The following is a 17,197-nucleotide window of genomic DNA, read 5'->3' as shown; positions in this document are numbered from 1 at the left end:
GAACGAGTAGAGACCTTTTATTGCTGCTTGTACTTGGCTTCCATTGCTGCTGCTCTTTTTCTCAGTGGCAGGAATTTGTCTTTTTTTTTCCTAAGAAAAATTCACATATTTTCACTTTTTGTGGTAAAGGGAAACCATAATTATGCTCATAAAGAATATGTCTTACCTAAACAAAACTGGGCATGATTTGTTTTATTTGTGTATGATTATATATATTTTGGTAAATCAATAGATTGTGAAAGCGAATGTTCAGGGTCTGGGGAAATGGATCAGTGGTTAAGAGCACTAAATGTTCTTCTAGAGGACCATTGTTCAATTTCCAGCACACACATGACAACTCAAGACTACCTGTTACTCCAGTTATTTCTGTGGGCAAAACACTCATATGTATAAAACAAAACAAAAAATGATTGTTTGGATTATTTTTATATTTTGATCCTAATATGCCCTTATAGATAGCTTATTAAAAGTAACCTAACATAGTTATGACTAAAAGAGTCATTGACTAAAAGGAAAGGGAGGAATCAGGACTTGAATGATTCATGGGAGGACAAAATCATTTCTCTTCTAGAATATAAGGGACACTCTTTAATTGGTCTATTAAGTGTCAGTGCTCTCTATTGGCTTTCACCCCTTGGAAAAAAGTCAGATTGCAGTGAGAAACTGCATTACAGAAAAGAATGTAAATGTTGTCAACTTGGATGATAGATTCAGAAGGAAAAAGGTCAAGAGGATAGGCTTAAGGAGCTAACATGCATGCTATTTTTTCCTAAAGGGTAAGAGATTGTCTTTAAATGATAAAGTTTCAAGTCTAAGTTATTCATTAAAGATTTAAGTATTTACTAACAGAATATTTAGAAACATTGGACAGGAGAAGAAGGGAAAGGAACCCTGAATATACTAGCATCCTGGCTGATGATTTCATATGGTCAAAATACTATTTCTGAAATTATATGTTCAGACAACAAGACCTTCATGTTTACAAAGATATTACTATTCAACAAGGTTGAAGAAAATGTGTAAAATAATTGTCTCTATGATTTGATGAAGTCATCTTTCCATTTCATTTGATTTTTAAAATCCACACAAGGCTCACACATAGCTTATATATCAGGACTGTCCTATCTACTGGCACTTGGCCTTGACATTTCTGAGAGGTGATTAACATCCTTGTTTCTCCTTTTCTGACACATTGTATTGTGAGTTACTCATATCATATGCTGTTATAAAAATGGACGTTGAGTTCTGTATTGTTCTTATAATTCCATTGTTTGGATATGATTTTCAGAGAAGCGGAGAAATAGGCAGGGTCTCAATAGTTCTAGGCAGCAGAGTGCATTAGGACATATTAAAGTAATTTTGTAGTAATTTTCAAAACAAAAAATATATTTTCTGGTACAAGGTAAAATTTCTATAATCATCTCAGCTTTTATTTTGTATTAATTGCATATATTGTTTAATGTGTACATTGTAGATAATATATGCAAATAATACTGTGATATAACTCTTAAGAAGATTTTTCCCTGTCCATTATCTTTTTCTAAAGTTTTTGTTATCTTTCTTATTAAGGCATAGTTTGCATTCTTGTTTTCTGTTATTTGCCTCCTGCCAATTAGCATTTCTGTGCAGAATTTTCTCCCCTCTATAGTGGCTTAATGATATAATGACAATATAGCAATGTGCTAACTTATATAATAATATTAGCTAATACTATAGTTAATCTCTGTCTACATTATTGTATTCTGTGACATTATATACTAAAGATGGACTGCCACTTTCCTCATTACTCCTGGAACCATTGTGGTTACCTGTCATTTTGTTTTGTTTATTCTTCTATAGCAAACAGACACTTGATTTAAGTTCAACGTCATGTCCGTAGATGTCACTTCAATAAATGAATGGTTGCAGTAACATTTTAGTGTTCTCTCTCTCTCTCTCTCTCTCTCTCTCTCTCTCTCTCTCTCTCTATCTTGTGTGTGTGTGTATGTGTGTGTGTGTGTGTGTCTGTGTGTCTGTGTATGTCTGTGTATGCATGTACTTACTCAGGTTTACACATGAAAAGCAAGCAGTCTAAGGACCACATTGTCTCACTCACTGTCTTTGATCACAGGCACAGAGATTGTTTTCCTTTCAGTTTAAATTTGGCATAGGAAAACTTGTCCTGCATCTGGATATTTTCCTTAACACTTTTTGCTCACATCTCCTTGATTTTATTTCTCTTTCCCCTCCCACTACTCAGTTCTGAGGTCTGGGCCTTGGCAATGTTGTTAGGACAGGTAAAGAGGGGGGCTGTGCTTCTTGCTGGGTTCTCTCCAGCCCTGCATAAGTCAGAAATACCTCTGGCTTCTGGAGACTGAGAATAAGGCGCCAAAATAAAACTCTACATGTAGGTGTATCATGTGTGCCTGTGGGCAGATATGTAATGAATTATTCTTAATCCTGCAGGGATTGAATATAGTATCTCTATTCTGACTGTAGAGCCTCGATTTCATTCTCTGATTTTAAAGCTGTATATTTTTCATAGAAGCCTTTATTTTGGCAAGTATACTAGAATACTTTTCTTTTATGGGACAAGCCATGTATCAGCAGTTTGGATGTGCAGAAACATCTGTAATCCCCTTCTTTTTACCATTCTTGGGGGGATTTTCATCTAACAGATAACCTCTTTTAGTTCACTGAATTATCTTTTGGTAGGATGGCCATTTTTACTATGCTAATTCTGCCAATCTATGAGCATGGGAGATCTCTCTATTTTCCGAGATTTTCTTAGATTTCTTTCTTGAGAGACTTAGAGTTATTGTCTGTCATACAGGTCTTTCACTTGTTTGGTTAGAGTTACCCCAAGATACTTTGTATTATCTATGGCTATTGTGAAGGGAGTTGTTTCCCTAATTTCTTTCTCAGCCTGTTTATCATTTGTTTAAAGGAAGGCTACTGATTTATTTGAGTTAATTTAATATCCAGCCACTTTACTGAAGTTGTTTATCAGATGGAAAAGTTCTCTGGTAGAATTTTTGTGGTTACTTATGTATACTATCATATTGTCTGCAAATAGTGATGCCTTTATTTCTTCTTTGATAGTTTGTATCCCCTTGATCTCTTTTTGTTGTCTTGTTGCTTTAGTTAGTACTTTGAGTACTATATTGAATAGATATGGGGAGAGTGGGCATTCTTTTCTTGTCCTCAATTTTAGTGGGATTGCTTCAAGTATGTCTCCATTTAATTTGATATTTGCTGTTGGTTTGCAGTAAATTGCTTTTATTTTGTTTAGGTATGGGCCTTGAATTCCTGATCTCTCTCTCTCTCCAATACTTTTAACCTGAAAGAATGCTTTATTTTGTCAAATGCTTTTCCTTCATCTAAGGAGATTATCATGTGATTTTTTTTTCTTTGAGCTTGTTTATATAGTGAATTACATTAATGGATTTTCGTATATTTTTTTTTACTCTTTTTTTATTCGATATAATTTATTTACATTTCAAATGATTTCCCCTTTTCTAGCCCCCCCCCCCCACTCCCCGAAAGTCCCGTAAGCCCCCTTCTCTTCCCCTGTCCTTCCTCCCACCCCTTCCCAGTTCCCCGTTCTGGTTTTGCCAAATACTATTTCACTGAGTCTTTCCAGAACCAGGGACCACTCCTGCTTTCTTCTTGTATCTCATTTGATGTGTGGATTATGTTTTGGGTATTCCAGTTTTCTAGGTTAATAACCACTTATTAGTGAGTGCATACCATCATTCACCTTTTGAGTCTGGGTTACCTCACTTAGTATGATGTTCTCTAGCTCCATCCATTTGCCTAAGAATTTCATGAATTCATTGTTTCTAATGGCTGAATAGTACTCCATTGTGTAGATATACCACATTTTTTGTATCCACTCTTTTGCCTACAGGATTTTCGTATATTAAACCAACCTTGCATCCCTGGAATGAAGCCTACTTGATGTGGTGAATGATGGTTTTGATATATTCTTTGATTTGGCTTACAATAATTTTATTGAGTATTTTTGCATCAATATTCATAAGCAAGATTGGTCTGAAGTTTTCTTTTTTGTTTGGGTCCTTGTGTGGTTTAGGTATCAGAGTAATAGTGCCTTCATAGAACAAATTAGGTAGTGTTTCTTCTGTTTCTATTTTGTGGAATAGTTTGAAGAATATTGGTATTAGGTCTTCTTTGAAGGTCTGGGAGAATTCTGCACTAAATCTATCTGTCCCTGTGATCTTTTTGGTTGGGAGGTTTTTAATGGCTGCATTTATTTCTTTATGGGATATGGGCCTGTTTAGATAGTTTACCTGATCCTGATTTAACTTTGGTATTTAGTATCTGTCTAGAAAACCATCCATTTCATCTATATTGTACAGTTTTGTTGAGTATAGGTTTTTGTAGTAGGATCTGATGATTTTTAAAATTTCCTCCATTTCTGTTATTATGTCTCCATTTTCTTTTCTGATTTTGTTAATTTGGATACCGCCTATGGGCCCCTTAGTTAGTTTGGCTAGTTAGGGGTTTATGTTTCTTGTTGATTCTCTCAAAGAACCAGCTTTTGCTTTTTTTGATTCTTTGTGTTGTTCTCGTTGTTTCTATTTTGTTGATTTTTGTTCTGAGTTTGACTATTTCCTGACATCTACTCCTCTTGGGTGTGTTTTTTTGTTTGTTTGTTTGTTTGTTTGTTTGTTCTAGAGCTTTCAGGTGTGCTGCTAAGTTGCTAGTGTATGATATCTCCAGTTTCTTTACCAGGGCACTTGGTGCTATGGTTTTCCTCTTAGTACTGCTTTCATTGTGTACCACAAGTTTGGGTATGATTTGACAACATTTTCATTAAATTCCAGGAAGTCTTTAATTTCTTCATTTCTTCCCTGACCAAGTTCTCATTGAGTAGAGGGTTGTTCAGTTCCCACATGTATGTGGGCTTTCTAAGTTTTTTTTTTCCTGTTATTGAAGACCAGCCTTAGGCCATGGTGACCTGATAGCATGCATGTGATTATTTCAATCTTCTTGTATAGATGTGGGGTTGTTTTGTGACCAATTATATGGTTGATTTTGATGAAAGTACCATGAAGTGATGAGAAGAAGGTGTGTTCTTTTGTTATAGTGTGAAATGTTGTGTAGATATCTGTTAAATCCATTTGGTTCATAACTTCTATTAGTTTCACTGTGTCTCTGTTTAGTTTCTGTTTCAGTGACCTGTCTATTGGTAAGAATGGCTTGTTGAAGTTTCCCACTATTATTGTGGGGTTCAATGTGTGTTTTGAGCTTTAGTAAAGTTTCTTTTATGAATGTGGATGTTCTTGCATTTGGGGCATAGATGTTCAGAATTGAGACTTTCTCTTGGTGGGTTTTTCTTTGAAGAATATGATGTGTATTTTCTCATCATGCTTGATAACTTTTGGTTGAAAGTCTATTTTATTGGATATTATGATGGCAACTCCAGCTTGTTTTCTGGGACCATTTGCTTGGAAGATGCTTTTCCATCCTTTTATTCTGAGATAGTTTTTGTCTTTGTTATTGAGGTATGTTTCTTGTTTGCAGCAAAATGCTGAATCTTGTTTTCGTATCCAGTCTGTTGGCTTATGTCTTTTTATAGGCGATTTGAGTCCATTAATTTTGAGAGACATCAAAGAGAGATGACTGTTGGTTCTTGATATATTTATTTTCAAGATGGCTTCATATGCTTGTGTTTTTCTCCTTTTGGCTTTGTTTTAAGATGCTTAATATCTTGAATTTTTGTTGGTGTAGGTACCTTCCTTGTGTTAGAGTTTTCCTTCTAGGATCCTCTGTATCCTACAGTGGGCTATAGGTCTGGATTGGTAGAGAGATACTGATTAGGTTTTGTCCTGTAATATTTTGTTTTTTTCCATCTATGTTGATTGAGAGTTTTGCTAGGTATAGTAGCCTGGGATGGCATATGTGTTCTATTAGAGTCTGCATGATCTCTGATCGGGGTCTTATAGCTTTCATAGTTTCTGTTGAGAAATCTGGTATAATTCTACCTTTGTATGTTACTTGGCCCTTTTCCTTGCACCTTTCAATATTCTCTCTTTGTTCTGTGCATTTAGTGTTTTGATTATTATGTGATGAGGGGATTTTCTTTTCTACTCCCATTTATTTGGTGTTCTATAGGCTTCTTGTACTTTTATGGCCATCTCTTTAGGTTGGGGAAGTTTCTTCTATGATTTTGTTGAAGACATTTTCAGGTCCTTGGCAGCTGTGGGACTTCAGGGCATGGGTTCTCACCAACTGCTCTGAGTATAGCAGATCTTCTGGGATGGCTCAGGATATGGTGTCTTCAGAGGAGCAGACTCCTAGCAGTCTTCCCCAGCAGAAAGGACTGGGCAGAAGTCCTTACTTATTTTTAAGTTTTATTTTGCCCAAGAACTAGTTTTCCTCACCCTGTTTTATTCATAGATGCCAAGATCCTCACATGTATTTATTGCATTCAAGGAAACCCCCATTATGAGGTGCAGAGTGTTTGCCATTCTTTCATGCTTCTAGTGACAGAATGAAAAGATCTAGGTCATGCTGTCTGAGCTTGCACAAGATATAATTAGATGGTTTTCTGTGCAATTCCCTAATCCTGTTGGCCTGTTAACTCCCTTCAGTTTTCCCTATGATAAGCACACAGGATCAGACATAGGTTTACAGCTGGGATAAGGGAGTGAAGGAGGTTGACTGAGGTTTCTGAATCAAAGAAGCCTGCGTTCTAGTTTGGGGAGTTGGAACCGTAAAAGTGAACAGGTAGTGAAAGGAGGATAACTTGTGAGGCTGCTCTTAGGATGCTGACTTTAGGCTGTGAAGTCTCTAAGGTCATTTCTGAGAATTGGATGGTTGAACTCAGCTCTCCATACTCCCTCTTCTGTGCTTGTTGATCACTCCCCCTTAGCCATACCTGTGAATAGTCTGGAACATTCTGGGGAAATGACCTTGTCCCTGGAGAAATAAGCTAACAGTAGCAAGTAATAGTATCCTTAATACTTTTGAAGTTCAGAGACAGACTTTTTTTTTATTGATTCCATGCTAAAGAGATTGTTTATAAACAGTGTGCAGGAGATTAAAGTTTGGAATCTATTTGTTTGTCTTAGAGTTAACCTTCTTTATAAACACAATCACGACTGCCATTGCTGTTATAAAGGAATGTTCTCCATTCTAGCTTTAAATCTCTTTAGTGCTGTGGGTATAAAGCTGTGTTCAAATACAAAACCAGAGGCCTGGGCTGTTGCCTATAGAATGTTTTAATCATATTCATTAGTGAATACAGAGACACAAACACACATGGGAAGCAGTATCTTTCTAAGGTATTCTTTGGAATGAGTGTATGAAGTTGTTATTCCTAGATCAGAAACTTTGAGTTTAAGTGGCCGCCTGAAATAAACTATGAGTTGTATGGATTTTCATCCTCAAATTCATTGTTAAAATTCATTACTGAACAGCTACTCTTTAGGGTTTAGGCTGGGTGCATTGTTTTAGAGCTTACTCTACTTTTCCTCTCATTGGTGAGATGGCTGCTTTCATTCCCTGGCTGTAGACTTCACATTCCTGTGGACCACACAAGTTTCTAAAACTTGGCACTCATACCTCTGAACTGTAAAACTTCTTTGGAAATAAACAATGAAAACCATGGTTTTTTAAGAATCAGCTGTTTTCTTTCAAATTAATTTTCATTGCTGATTCTCAGTGTTACTAAGTTTTTAATGTTTTAAAAATTGTTCATATTGGAAATAAAAGTGTACTAATTAAATACATATGAATTTTTGTTAATTTCAGATGTTCAATGTTTTATCTTTGCTTTTAAGATTACACTGTATTTAATCTTGTTGATTTATAGAAAACTCATACTTTAATGTGCAGAGAATGAGCATCTTTTCAAGACCTATAAGTAAAGGAATTTTAGCATTCTCATAAAGATTCTGAATGTATCTGATGTTATGGGGAGTAGATTCAAAAATAATTAAAAATGTTCTTTATTTTATAAAAATATGCCATCTTTATATCTAGATCTCTAATTCCTCATATATGCTTAGGTTAATCACAGATCAAAACAAACGTTTCAGCCACAGTATAAAACTCCTATGTTTATGAATATAATGTTGAATTAAAGGAGACATGAAATGGTTGTTATTCTTAACATTTGCTGAATATATGAATAGAATGCAAAGTATATACCTTGAGTTTTAAAGCATTTTCCTTTCTAATGAAAAAAATAGGTAAAACTTAGTTTATGAGATAAAATAGGGTTCCCTGGAATTATTATTATTGTTATCATATTAAGTTGTTTTTGTTTAGTATTCTATATCACAAGGTAACACCTACCTTTTCTGTGTCTTAAACATTGCGTATTCAAATTCCTGTTAGGTTGGAATCCAGAGGGGCTTTTAATGTTCAATAGTCAGTTACTCCTAAGTTTTGAACTGAGGAATTCATGAGTTGAGCTTTGCAAGCCTCTAGCTGCAGGGGGATGATTTGGTTCTTCCAGAGTGAGAAACAATCACATATAAAATGAATCTTTAACCAGTGAAATTCTCAGCTTCTCTTTGTGTGTAGATTAAGGAAGCTTTGGGTCTTTTAGTAAGACACTTGAATAACTGACAAATTGACAATTTTAAAGTATGTTTAGCATACTTTTACAGATTTCCAACTTAAAGGTACACTGTAAGTTTGCCATCAGGTTGAGCTACTGAATCCATTATATTTGTATCACAAAGATTTCTTATTTTAAGAAATTTCTCTAACTGTGGATTCAAAGTCCTTTCTGGGGTTTTAGGAGCTATAGTGCTGAAAATTTGAAGAGATATTGATTCACACAAATCTCATTTTTCCCCAAGTAGCATGGCCATCTTCTGGCCATATAGCCTTCATATCTTATATTTCACAATGTGGTACATTGCACACATGATTTTTGAAACTTTGTTTTTTATGCTGAGATCTGGTCAACTTCTTTATTTTCTGTATTACCTTTTCAAAGTTGTGCATAAGTAGCCATGTTTTCTCTTGATGTAGAAGGCTTTTAATTTGATGGAAAGACCCATAGGCCATTTAATTTTCAGGTATTTACATATAAAAGTAATATCAAATGGGAACAGAGGATCCAGATTTTAATAGCATAGCTAATCTAGTGTGACTGACCACTGAGCATGGACCCCAGATGTAACCACAGCACCAGGGACCCTACTTTACCTCTGTGGTCTCATTTTCCACATATAATAGGTGGCAGCGGGTCTGTCTCTCACCTGACAATGATATAAGTGCTTAGAGTAAGAACTTTTTATACAGCATGTTCTCCACCACAGTCCCAGCAATTAATCTGGTGCACACCTGAACAAAATGATGAGTAATAGCCTCCATTCCCGGGTAAAGGAATTCCAATCTTTGTCTTATTGAGAGAAAGTGTGTTTTCAGCATGGCATCTTCCTCAGGCCCATTCAGGGGTAATTTTAGTAAGCATTCCCCCCTTACCTATCCTGGAAACATTCAGTGCCTCGTAAGCTACAGTTCTATTATCTTTAAAATAACACACTATATCCTTTTTGTCTTCTAATTTAAGTGAACTTTGCTTAGCTTGCTCATTGTAAATGTGTTTATGGCCTTTAATCCCCATCTTTACTGAAGTGGTGTATTCCAGTTAGTGATCATTTCTTTTTTTTTAATTTTTTTATTAATTATTTTTATACACTCCATATTTTATTCTCCACTCCGCCAAACCCTGTCCACCCTCAGACTGTTCCACATCCCTTCTCCCCTCCCCCATCACAGCCACCCCACCTGACCTCTAAACTCCCTGGGGCCTCCAGTCTCTTGAGGATTAGGTGCATCACCTCTGAATGAACACAGACCCTGCAGTCCTCTACTGTATGTGTGCTAGGGGCCTCATATCAGCTGGTATATGCTGCCTGTTGGGTGGTCTAGTGTTTGAGAGATCCCTGGGGGGTCCAGATTGAGACTGCTGGTCTTCCTACAGGGTCACCTTCAGCTTTGTAAATCCTCATTGTAAATGTGTTTATGGCCTTTAATCACCATGCTTACTGAAGTAATTATTCAGCCTTCCCTAATTCAACAGCAGGGGTTGGCTGCTTCTGTCCATTGGTTGGGTGCAGATATCTACATCTGACTCTTTCAGCTGTTTGTTGGGTCTTCCAGAGTGTTGGCCCTTTCTGTGAGCACTCCATAGCCTCAGTAATACTGTCAGGCCTTAGGACCTCCCCTTGAGCTGGATCCCACTTTGGTCCTGTTGTTGGACCTTCTTTTCCTCAGGTTCCTCTCCATTTCCATTCCTGTAATTCTTTCAGACAGGAAAAATTATGAGTCAGAGTTATGACTGTGGGATGGCCCCTTTCCCTCTGACAAAATATGTTAAGTGTAGTGTGGCCATATCATCACAGGCTTAGTTTGGTTCTTCCTATATTCTGGAAACAGTAACTTAATGTGATAGTTTGAGACAGAGCAGTAGCTATAATCATTTTAACAGATTCATTTAAAGGCTGGCTTATTTAAGTCTTAGGTTGTTAGACCCACCATTGTATATGCTAGCTATCTGAGGTACCTGGTGGTCAGTGAGCAACATGTTTTGTTGGTAGGATAATCTAGCTTTCCATCTTACACAATGTCTACATTCCTATGGTTTGTTTAAGATTCTTTTCCTGGAAATTTAAATTGCCATTCTGAACAACCTTCTGATTTTTTTTTAATCAGTAGAAGTATAATCTGTGAAGGGAACCATTAGATATGTCAGTTGAGAAAAGGAAGTGCAGTTTTGACGCAAAAAAAAAAAATCTTTACATATTATTCAAATATCTTAGAAGTGTAGCACACTTGTAAGAAAACTTACAAGTAAATGTAGAATAGCACACAGATCAAAAAACAGTGTGTGGTCCAGGAAGCCCCCTTGTTTCTCTTTCCACCACTGTCTTTCAACTTGTTTTTTGTTGTGAAATAATTATGACAACCTTGAACATACTATGGATAGAATCATACAGAAGCACTTTCAAATAGTGATTTGGCTATATCTTCACAATCTTATTTTGTGTCTATCATTCATGTTGTTGAGTGAGCTTGTAGTTTGTCATTCTTGTTAATGTGTAAGAATCGTTTGAAGTGCATACTACTGTTTATTCTGCTGTGATGAGTATTGGCTTTACATTTTGAATTTTAAGAGCAGGAATAATTCTGCTGAAGAGCCTAAATACATGTCTTTTGACAACTTTGTATTTTCAGTTTGCTTTGAGAAACAGAGAGGTAGAATAGCCAAAGTAATTGGAAATCTTATTCGGCAGCCAATTTTAATTCCTTATTTATTTAGTTTTGTTTTTTGAGACATGTCACTTTAGTGGAGCTATACCTCTAGTTGTTCTTTTTCCTCAGATTCCAGACCTTAACCCTAACCTTGCTTAATTTGAACAAGATTATCAACTTCCTAGTCTATGAGAGTCATCTTTATTTTGTCCTAAAGTTTTGTAATCTTTAGCAGAAATTTTTGACATAAATAGAATAATTTTAACATTTGATTTTTGATGCTATTAGAGATGTTATTTAAATGTTTTGATACTATTTAAATACTATCTTTTAAATATTCTGATGTTTTTATAAATGCTATAATAAATACTTTTATTTTTAATTATTTTTTCTTTACAGACTTTTTTGGTTTCTGGTTTTTAAATTTGTTACAACATTTGAAGAATATTTTTATTATTTTTTCAAGAATTTCATACACTGTATTTTGTTCATATTTATCCATTCTCTGAGTTTTCTGGTCTTCCGTGAGGAGTTTCCAACTTTGCATGTATTGTGCATAGTACGATCTTTGTGTCCCTTGGCAGGATGTTTACTGAAGCAATGCTATTGAGTATATACAGGGTGAGAAGCCTTCTCTTCTTGCTGGATTGACTCTTTATCCTAATCAATAATCCTTCGGCCTTTAGCAACAATTCTTCCCCAACATCTCTTGTGCTTGATAATACTAAGACTGTATCACCTCTCTTCTGATAGTATTATAGAATTTTGAGCTGAAAGTACATTTACAGAGATACTTACTCACATGCTTCCTTTTTCTATAATGTGAGATTGTCTTGTTACTTCCACCAGATATTACTTTGAACCCACAATGAAACCATCCAATTTCTCATTCCCCAAACAAACCTCTTTATTCTTTTCTTTATACAATTGTCCAATTCCTGCATGACTAGGAATTCTGTTTAGAAGCTATTCCCACTTACCTCTCTCACTTCTGCTCAGACAAACTGAAGCAGTAAATCTGGGGCCTTCTGTTAGCACCCAGTGCCCTCTAGACTTTGACCTCTGCAATAATACCTGGTACAAAAGCCCTTGGAGCCGTCCTGGTCGCTAAGGGTGGATCAGCTGAAGCCCAGTACAATAATTTTAGTCCATGCACTTATATACAAATGGGGAAAGACCATTTCTCCACCCGAGTCCTATGCAATTGTGTCTTGTAATGTTGTCCTAAAATTACATTCTTTAAAAGATGCTTTTAAAATCGTCATACAAACATATATACTGAGTATATAACCCCATACATTTTCTACATGTAAAGAAAAACATTTGATTCTAGTATTTATGGAGTTGCTGACTTTGAATGAGACAGTTCACTTCTGTTGTCTTCCTCATTTGTAAAATGGACTAACAATTATTTTATGAGGATATTTGAGGAGCGATGAGTTAGTCATCTAAAACACCTGGTAACTATCGTGCCTCCAGCAACCATGGCATTAAAACAGTGAGCTCTCATTTGTGAATTCAGGCCAAGAAATCTGAAAAGCTTTACAAAGAGTGTTCTTATCCTTTCCTTCCTTTCCTTTTCTTTTTCTTTTTCCTTTTTCTTTTCTTTTTCTTTTTCTTTTTCATTAACTTCTACTCTATAGTTGGCTTTGCATTCCAATGGCTATGATAATTCCAGTGACAATTTAAGCCACTAGGAGCCCAGGTGCTTTGCAGAGCTTTGCCAGTGATACAGAGTTCAGGCTCAGTGTGGCCCTTCAGTCACTGGCTTTTCATTTTGGGGCTTTTCTCCTTCAGACTTCATGTCACACAAACTGTTTTCTTCTCTTCACCTACTTCTAAGTCTTGACTTAGAGACCTGCATGTATACCCTGTCGTTTGTTTTCTTTTTTTGTGTGTGTGTCTTTTATTTGGAGCAATTTTCCAGAATTTCAGTACCTGGTTTGCCAATCTACTGCTGTAGGCATTGCATATCAGAAATTAAAGGTCTACCATTCTTAGATTAATATAGTTTTTAAAGCCTAAGTCAAGTTTTATGTCATATATTCCCAGTGAAGGTTCTTATTAATGTCAATACATGTTTGGAACAACTTCTGTATTTGATCATTGCAAATACTATTTTACTATCTTGTTCCTTTAATTAATATTTTTATCCAAGTTTCTCAAATTCATTCCTGTAGACTGGCTTATTTTAGTTTCAAATTCCAGGGAGATTTACATTAACTGTGAGTTATTAGTAGTAAAGAAGTACAACATTTAGTATGTTGGTTTTCATTACTTTAATGATCCCTGGAGTATAAATAATAATATTTATTGGATTGCAAAATGAGCACATGCACAGAACTATTTTAAAATAGCATTTGTATTTGTTACAGATACATGTACTACATGAATGTAAACTAAATGTCATGATCATGAAAAAACTACATTAAAGTGTCTCAAGGGTTCAATTGTGAACCATGTGTGAATCTTTTTATATTTGATTGGTTCTTTTCCAATGGTAATAAAACTATGCAAACAAAATGCAAAATGGTGACTGCAATGTAATGGTTGAAATTTTGACATTCATAAAAGGGTCAGAGTGAATTACGATGACTGTTGGCTGCTAATTCTGGATCCATACTCTTAAAGTGATCTATGGAAACAGAGCTGAATGCCACAGAGACAGAACCATGGTTGGTACGTTCCTGTTTATTGATTCTCCCATCTTGAATGTATTAAATACTCTCCTGAGACTGCTGTTTGATGGCTTGCCTGTTTTTCCCCAGGGCTAGATGTGTGAGCATATAAGTTTACTCTTATTCTTAAAAATAAATCAGTGTGTGTGTGTGTGTGTGTGTGTGTTGTGAGTGTATGAGGGGAATACATACAAAGGAGAGAGACAGAGACACAGAGAGAGAGAGAAACAGACAGACAGACAGAATGGGTGCTGTGACACAAGTGTAGTCCGAAGACAGTTTCAGAATACGGTTCCCTCCTTTTGCCATGGTTACCATGGCAGAACTGAGTCATAATGCTTGCACAGTGAATGCTTTTACTTGATGGACCCTCACGAGCCTCATTTTTCTGTTGTTCTTGTGTGTGTAAAATGACCAAATCAATGTGGGAGAGTGATCTAAAATTGCATCTTTTCATCAAAAGTTCAGTACTGTTTATTCGCTGTTTTTTGTTAAATGATAACAGATATGTCCAACTACTTGAAAAAAAAAATCTCAGTTTATATCTGTCCATCAGCTGCAGTGCCAGAGTTGCATGCGTTGGTTTCCTTCTAGCCTTAGACTCTGTAACAGTGTCCGTGGAAGGAGCACCGGTGGCTTTGCAGCCCTTTCCTGCTGCCATTTGCCTGCCAGTTTTGTTTTAACAATAGGAAATCCTACCTATGCTTGTGTGATCGTTGTCGTCTTAAATTTTTTCTATTTTAAATTAGAACTTAGTTTTCCCCTTCCTTTTGTTTTTACCTCTTACAAGGAAGTAAGGTAGACTCTGTGTCTGGCAGTTGCTAAGGATGACTGTCTGGTTCTTGGGGATACGGCCCACTCTTACAAACTCAACCCAAGGGAAAAGAAACCATTAATGGTTTTCTTTTAAGTAGTATTATTTAAAGAGGGATTTTTAGAATGCTTGCTGTTTTACCATTATGGCACACTGGTTAGTTGTCAACAACAAAAGCTAGAAACATCTAAGAAGGAATCTCAGTTGAGGATTTTTAGATAAGATTGGCAGGTCTGGGGGGCAGTTGAATTGAAGTAGGTCGGCCCAACTCACTGTGGTCTCCGTTAGTCTGGGCAGGTGGGCATGGGCTGAGTAAGAAAGGAAGCTGCTGGTGAGCCTAGGAGCAAGCCAGTAGCAGCATTCTTCCTTGACCTCCTCAACCTGCCTCCAGGTTCCTACCTCAGCTTCTCTTGGTGATGGACTATAGCCTATAAGCCAGCTAAACTTGTCACTTTTCTTAGGTTGCTTTTTGTCAAAGTTTATCACAGCACCAGCAAGCAAACTAGACCACATGAATATATTTCAACAATATAATGTTAAGAAAACCAATTTAGTGCAGTTAACTAACTTGGACTTTTTTCCTAAACAAGCTGTATAAAACAGTTTCCTGGGTGGTGTGCCTATGTGCAGAAGAAGCATGCTACTTGTGGCCTAGATGGATTAGTTTTTAACCTCTGAAGGTTTCTAGGGAGCTGATGTAGTCGGAAAGTATAGTATTCTGTTTACACACCCAAAGTCCTCTGTCTAGAGTCTTACTTTCTGAATTCTCTCATTTCTGCTAACACAGTTGCTTTGAGTTGCACAAGCCTCTGGTTCTGGGTTCGAGAGGTGGGTATTCTGTGCTTTGCTTGATTGATTGGCTCTGCTCTTACTGCTCATTATTCTGGCTTCTTGTCTGGGCCACAGAGGTAGGTCTCTCAGCTGTCCTAATAAGTCATTAGGTTTTGCATTTATAATCCTAGAATTAGAAGCAAATGAAAGCCTTATTCTTCCTGGAATTTCCCTTAAGATACTCTATTTAAAAAAACAACATAATTTTGAGATGATTAAAGCTGAGGAAAGGAGAATTGCTTCTGATTTAAGTCTATCATTGAATTCCTTCATGGTGCATTATTGTAAAGCTGTGTATTTGGGCCCCACCTCAGTCAACCTCCATGTAGATGCTGTAAAGATTTATTATTTACAAGCACACCCAAGCTTTTCACCAGGGGCCACAGAGAAAGCTGCATGGCAGTCATTTCTATTAGCTTTTGTAAACTCACAATTGCAGTCTGCGTGTTCTGTTCACTCTTACTCTTAATAAAGCTTCATTTGATAAGGCTTAATGCTTCATCCTAGGAGAATTTTCATCTCCTTTTTAGAAACTGCAATTTGTTCCTTTACCAAGAAGTTTTTTTTTTCTTCTTCTTAGTTTAATGCCTTCTAAGAATCATAGAACCAAGTTGGCTTTAGCTTGGCTGTTCCTTAAGATCTCTACTGATACTTGAATTCATTTTACTCATTGTTCATATTCTTTCCTCATTGCTAGCATTCTTAATTTTCTTTTTCTTGAATAGTACATAGATAATTGAAATTGCTAATATCACCATTACAATTAATATCATCACATTGTTGTGTTTTAAACTAAACATTCAAAAATAACTGTTGGAAATAACCTAAATCATAAGATCAGTTTAGAAAATGCCATGTTATTCTAGGCACAGCAACCCAGAGAGAGTAGCATGTTTTGAGAAATGGGAACAGAGCTGGAGCTTTTCTCTGGGTCCCATTAAAATACTGAAGCTGAGAAGGCGCACACTGAGCATGGAAAGTTAAAAAGGCAAAGGGATTGGTGTGGTGAGCCCCTCCCCCACCCCCAATTCCACTAAGATTTGCTAATGTTATAGCTGGGAGAGGTACATATTTATGCTTTTGAAATTATATATTATAGTTTTAACTATCTGAAGTTGAGGAAATACCTTCATAATTATTCTGGACAATATTTTTGGTATTACTTAAATCAAAAGATGCTTTTCAAGTGAGTAGTTCATTTTCTGCATAGTAATTTAATTTCAGAAAAAAATTAGATAGGCAGTTCTCATGTTAAATAGGATAAAGTGACAGTTATGTATATAAAAGACCTTCATTTTGTGTTAAAAGTTTTATTGGTGTTCCAACTTGGCATAACCCTAGATATATGTGAGAAGAGGGACTTTTGCTAGAGAAAAAGGGGTGGATGGGAGAAAAGGGGGGAAGGAAGAGGGCTTATGGGACTTTCGGAGAGTGGGGGGCCAGAAAAGAGGAAATCATTTGAAATGTAAATAAAAAATATATCAAAAAAGTATCAGTGCAAAAAAAAATAAAAAAGAAAAAAAAAGATTGACCTGTAGGAAACCCAATTGTACTTTTCTTGATTATTTATCACTCCTATAAGGGCCCAGCTCACTGGGGGTACCTACCTCCTGGGCAGGGAGTTCTGATGCTGTAAGAAGCAGGCTATGGCTGA

The 17,197-nt window shown here is 36.2% G+C and overlaps 1 protein-coding gene across 3 annotated transcripts in view; it reads left to right on the top strand.

Annotated features, from left to right (window-relative positions):
- The window catches only part of Pard3b (par-3 family cell polarity regulator beta), a 1,018,635-nt gene that overhangs the window by 117,891 nt on the left and 883,547 nt on the right, over positions 1–17,197 (top strand). The window lies entirely within an intron of this gene.

The sequence above is a fragment of the Apodemus sylvaticus genome, chromosome 9 (genome assembly GCF_947179515.1).
Source record: "Apodemus sylvaticus chromosome 9, mApoSyl1.1, whole genome shotgun sequence".
NCBI lineage: Eukaryota > Metazoa > Chordata > Mammalia > Rodentia > Muridae > Apodemus > Apodemus sylvaticus.
This window is presented reverse-complemented; position numbering and strand designations above follow the sequence as displayed.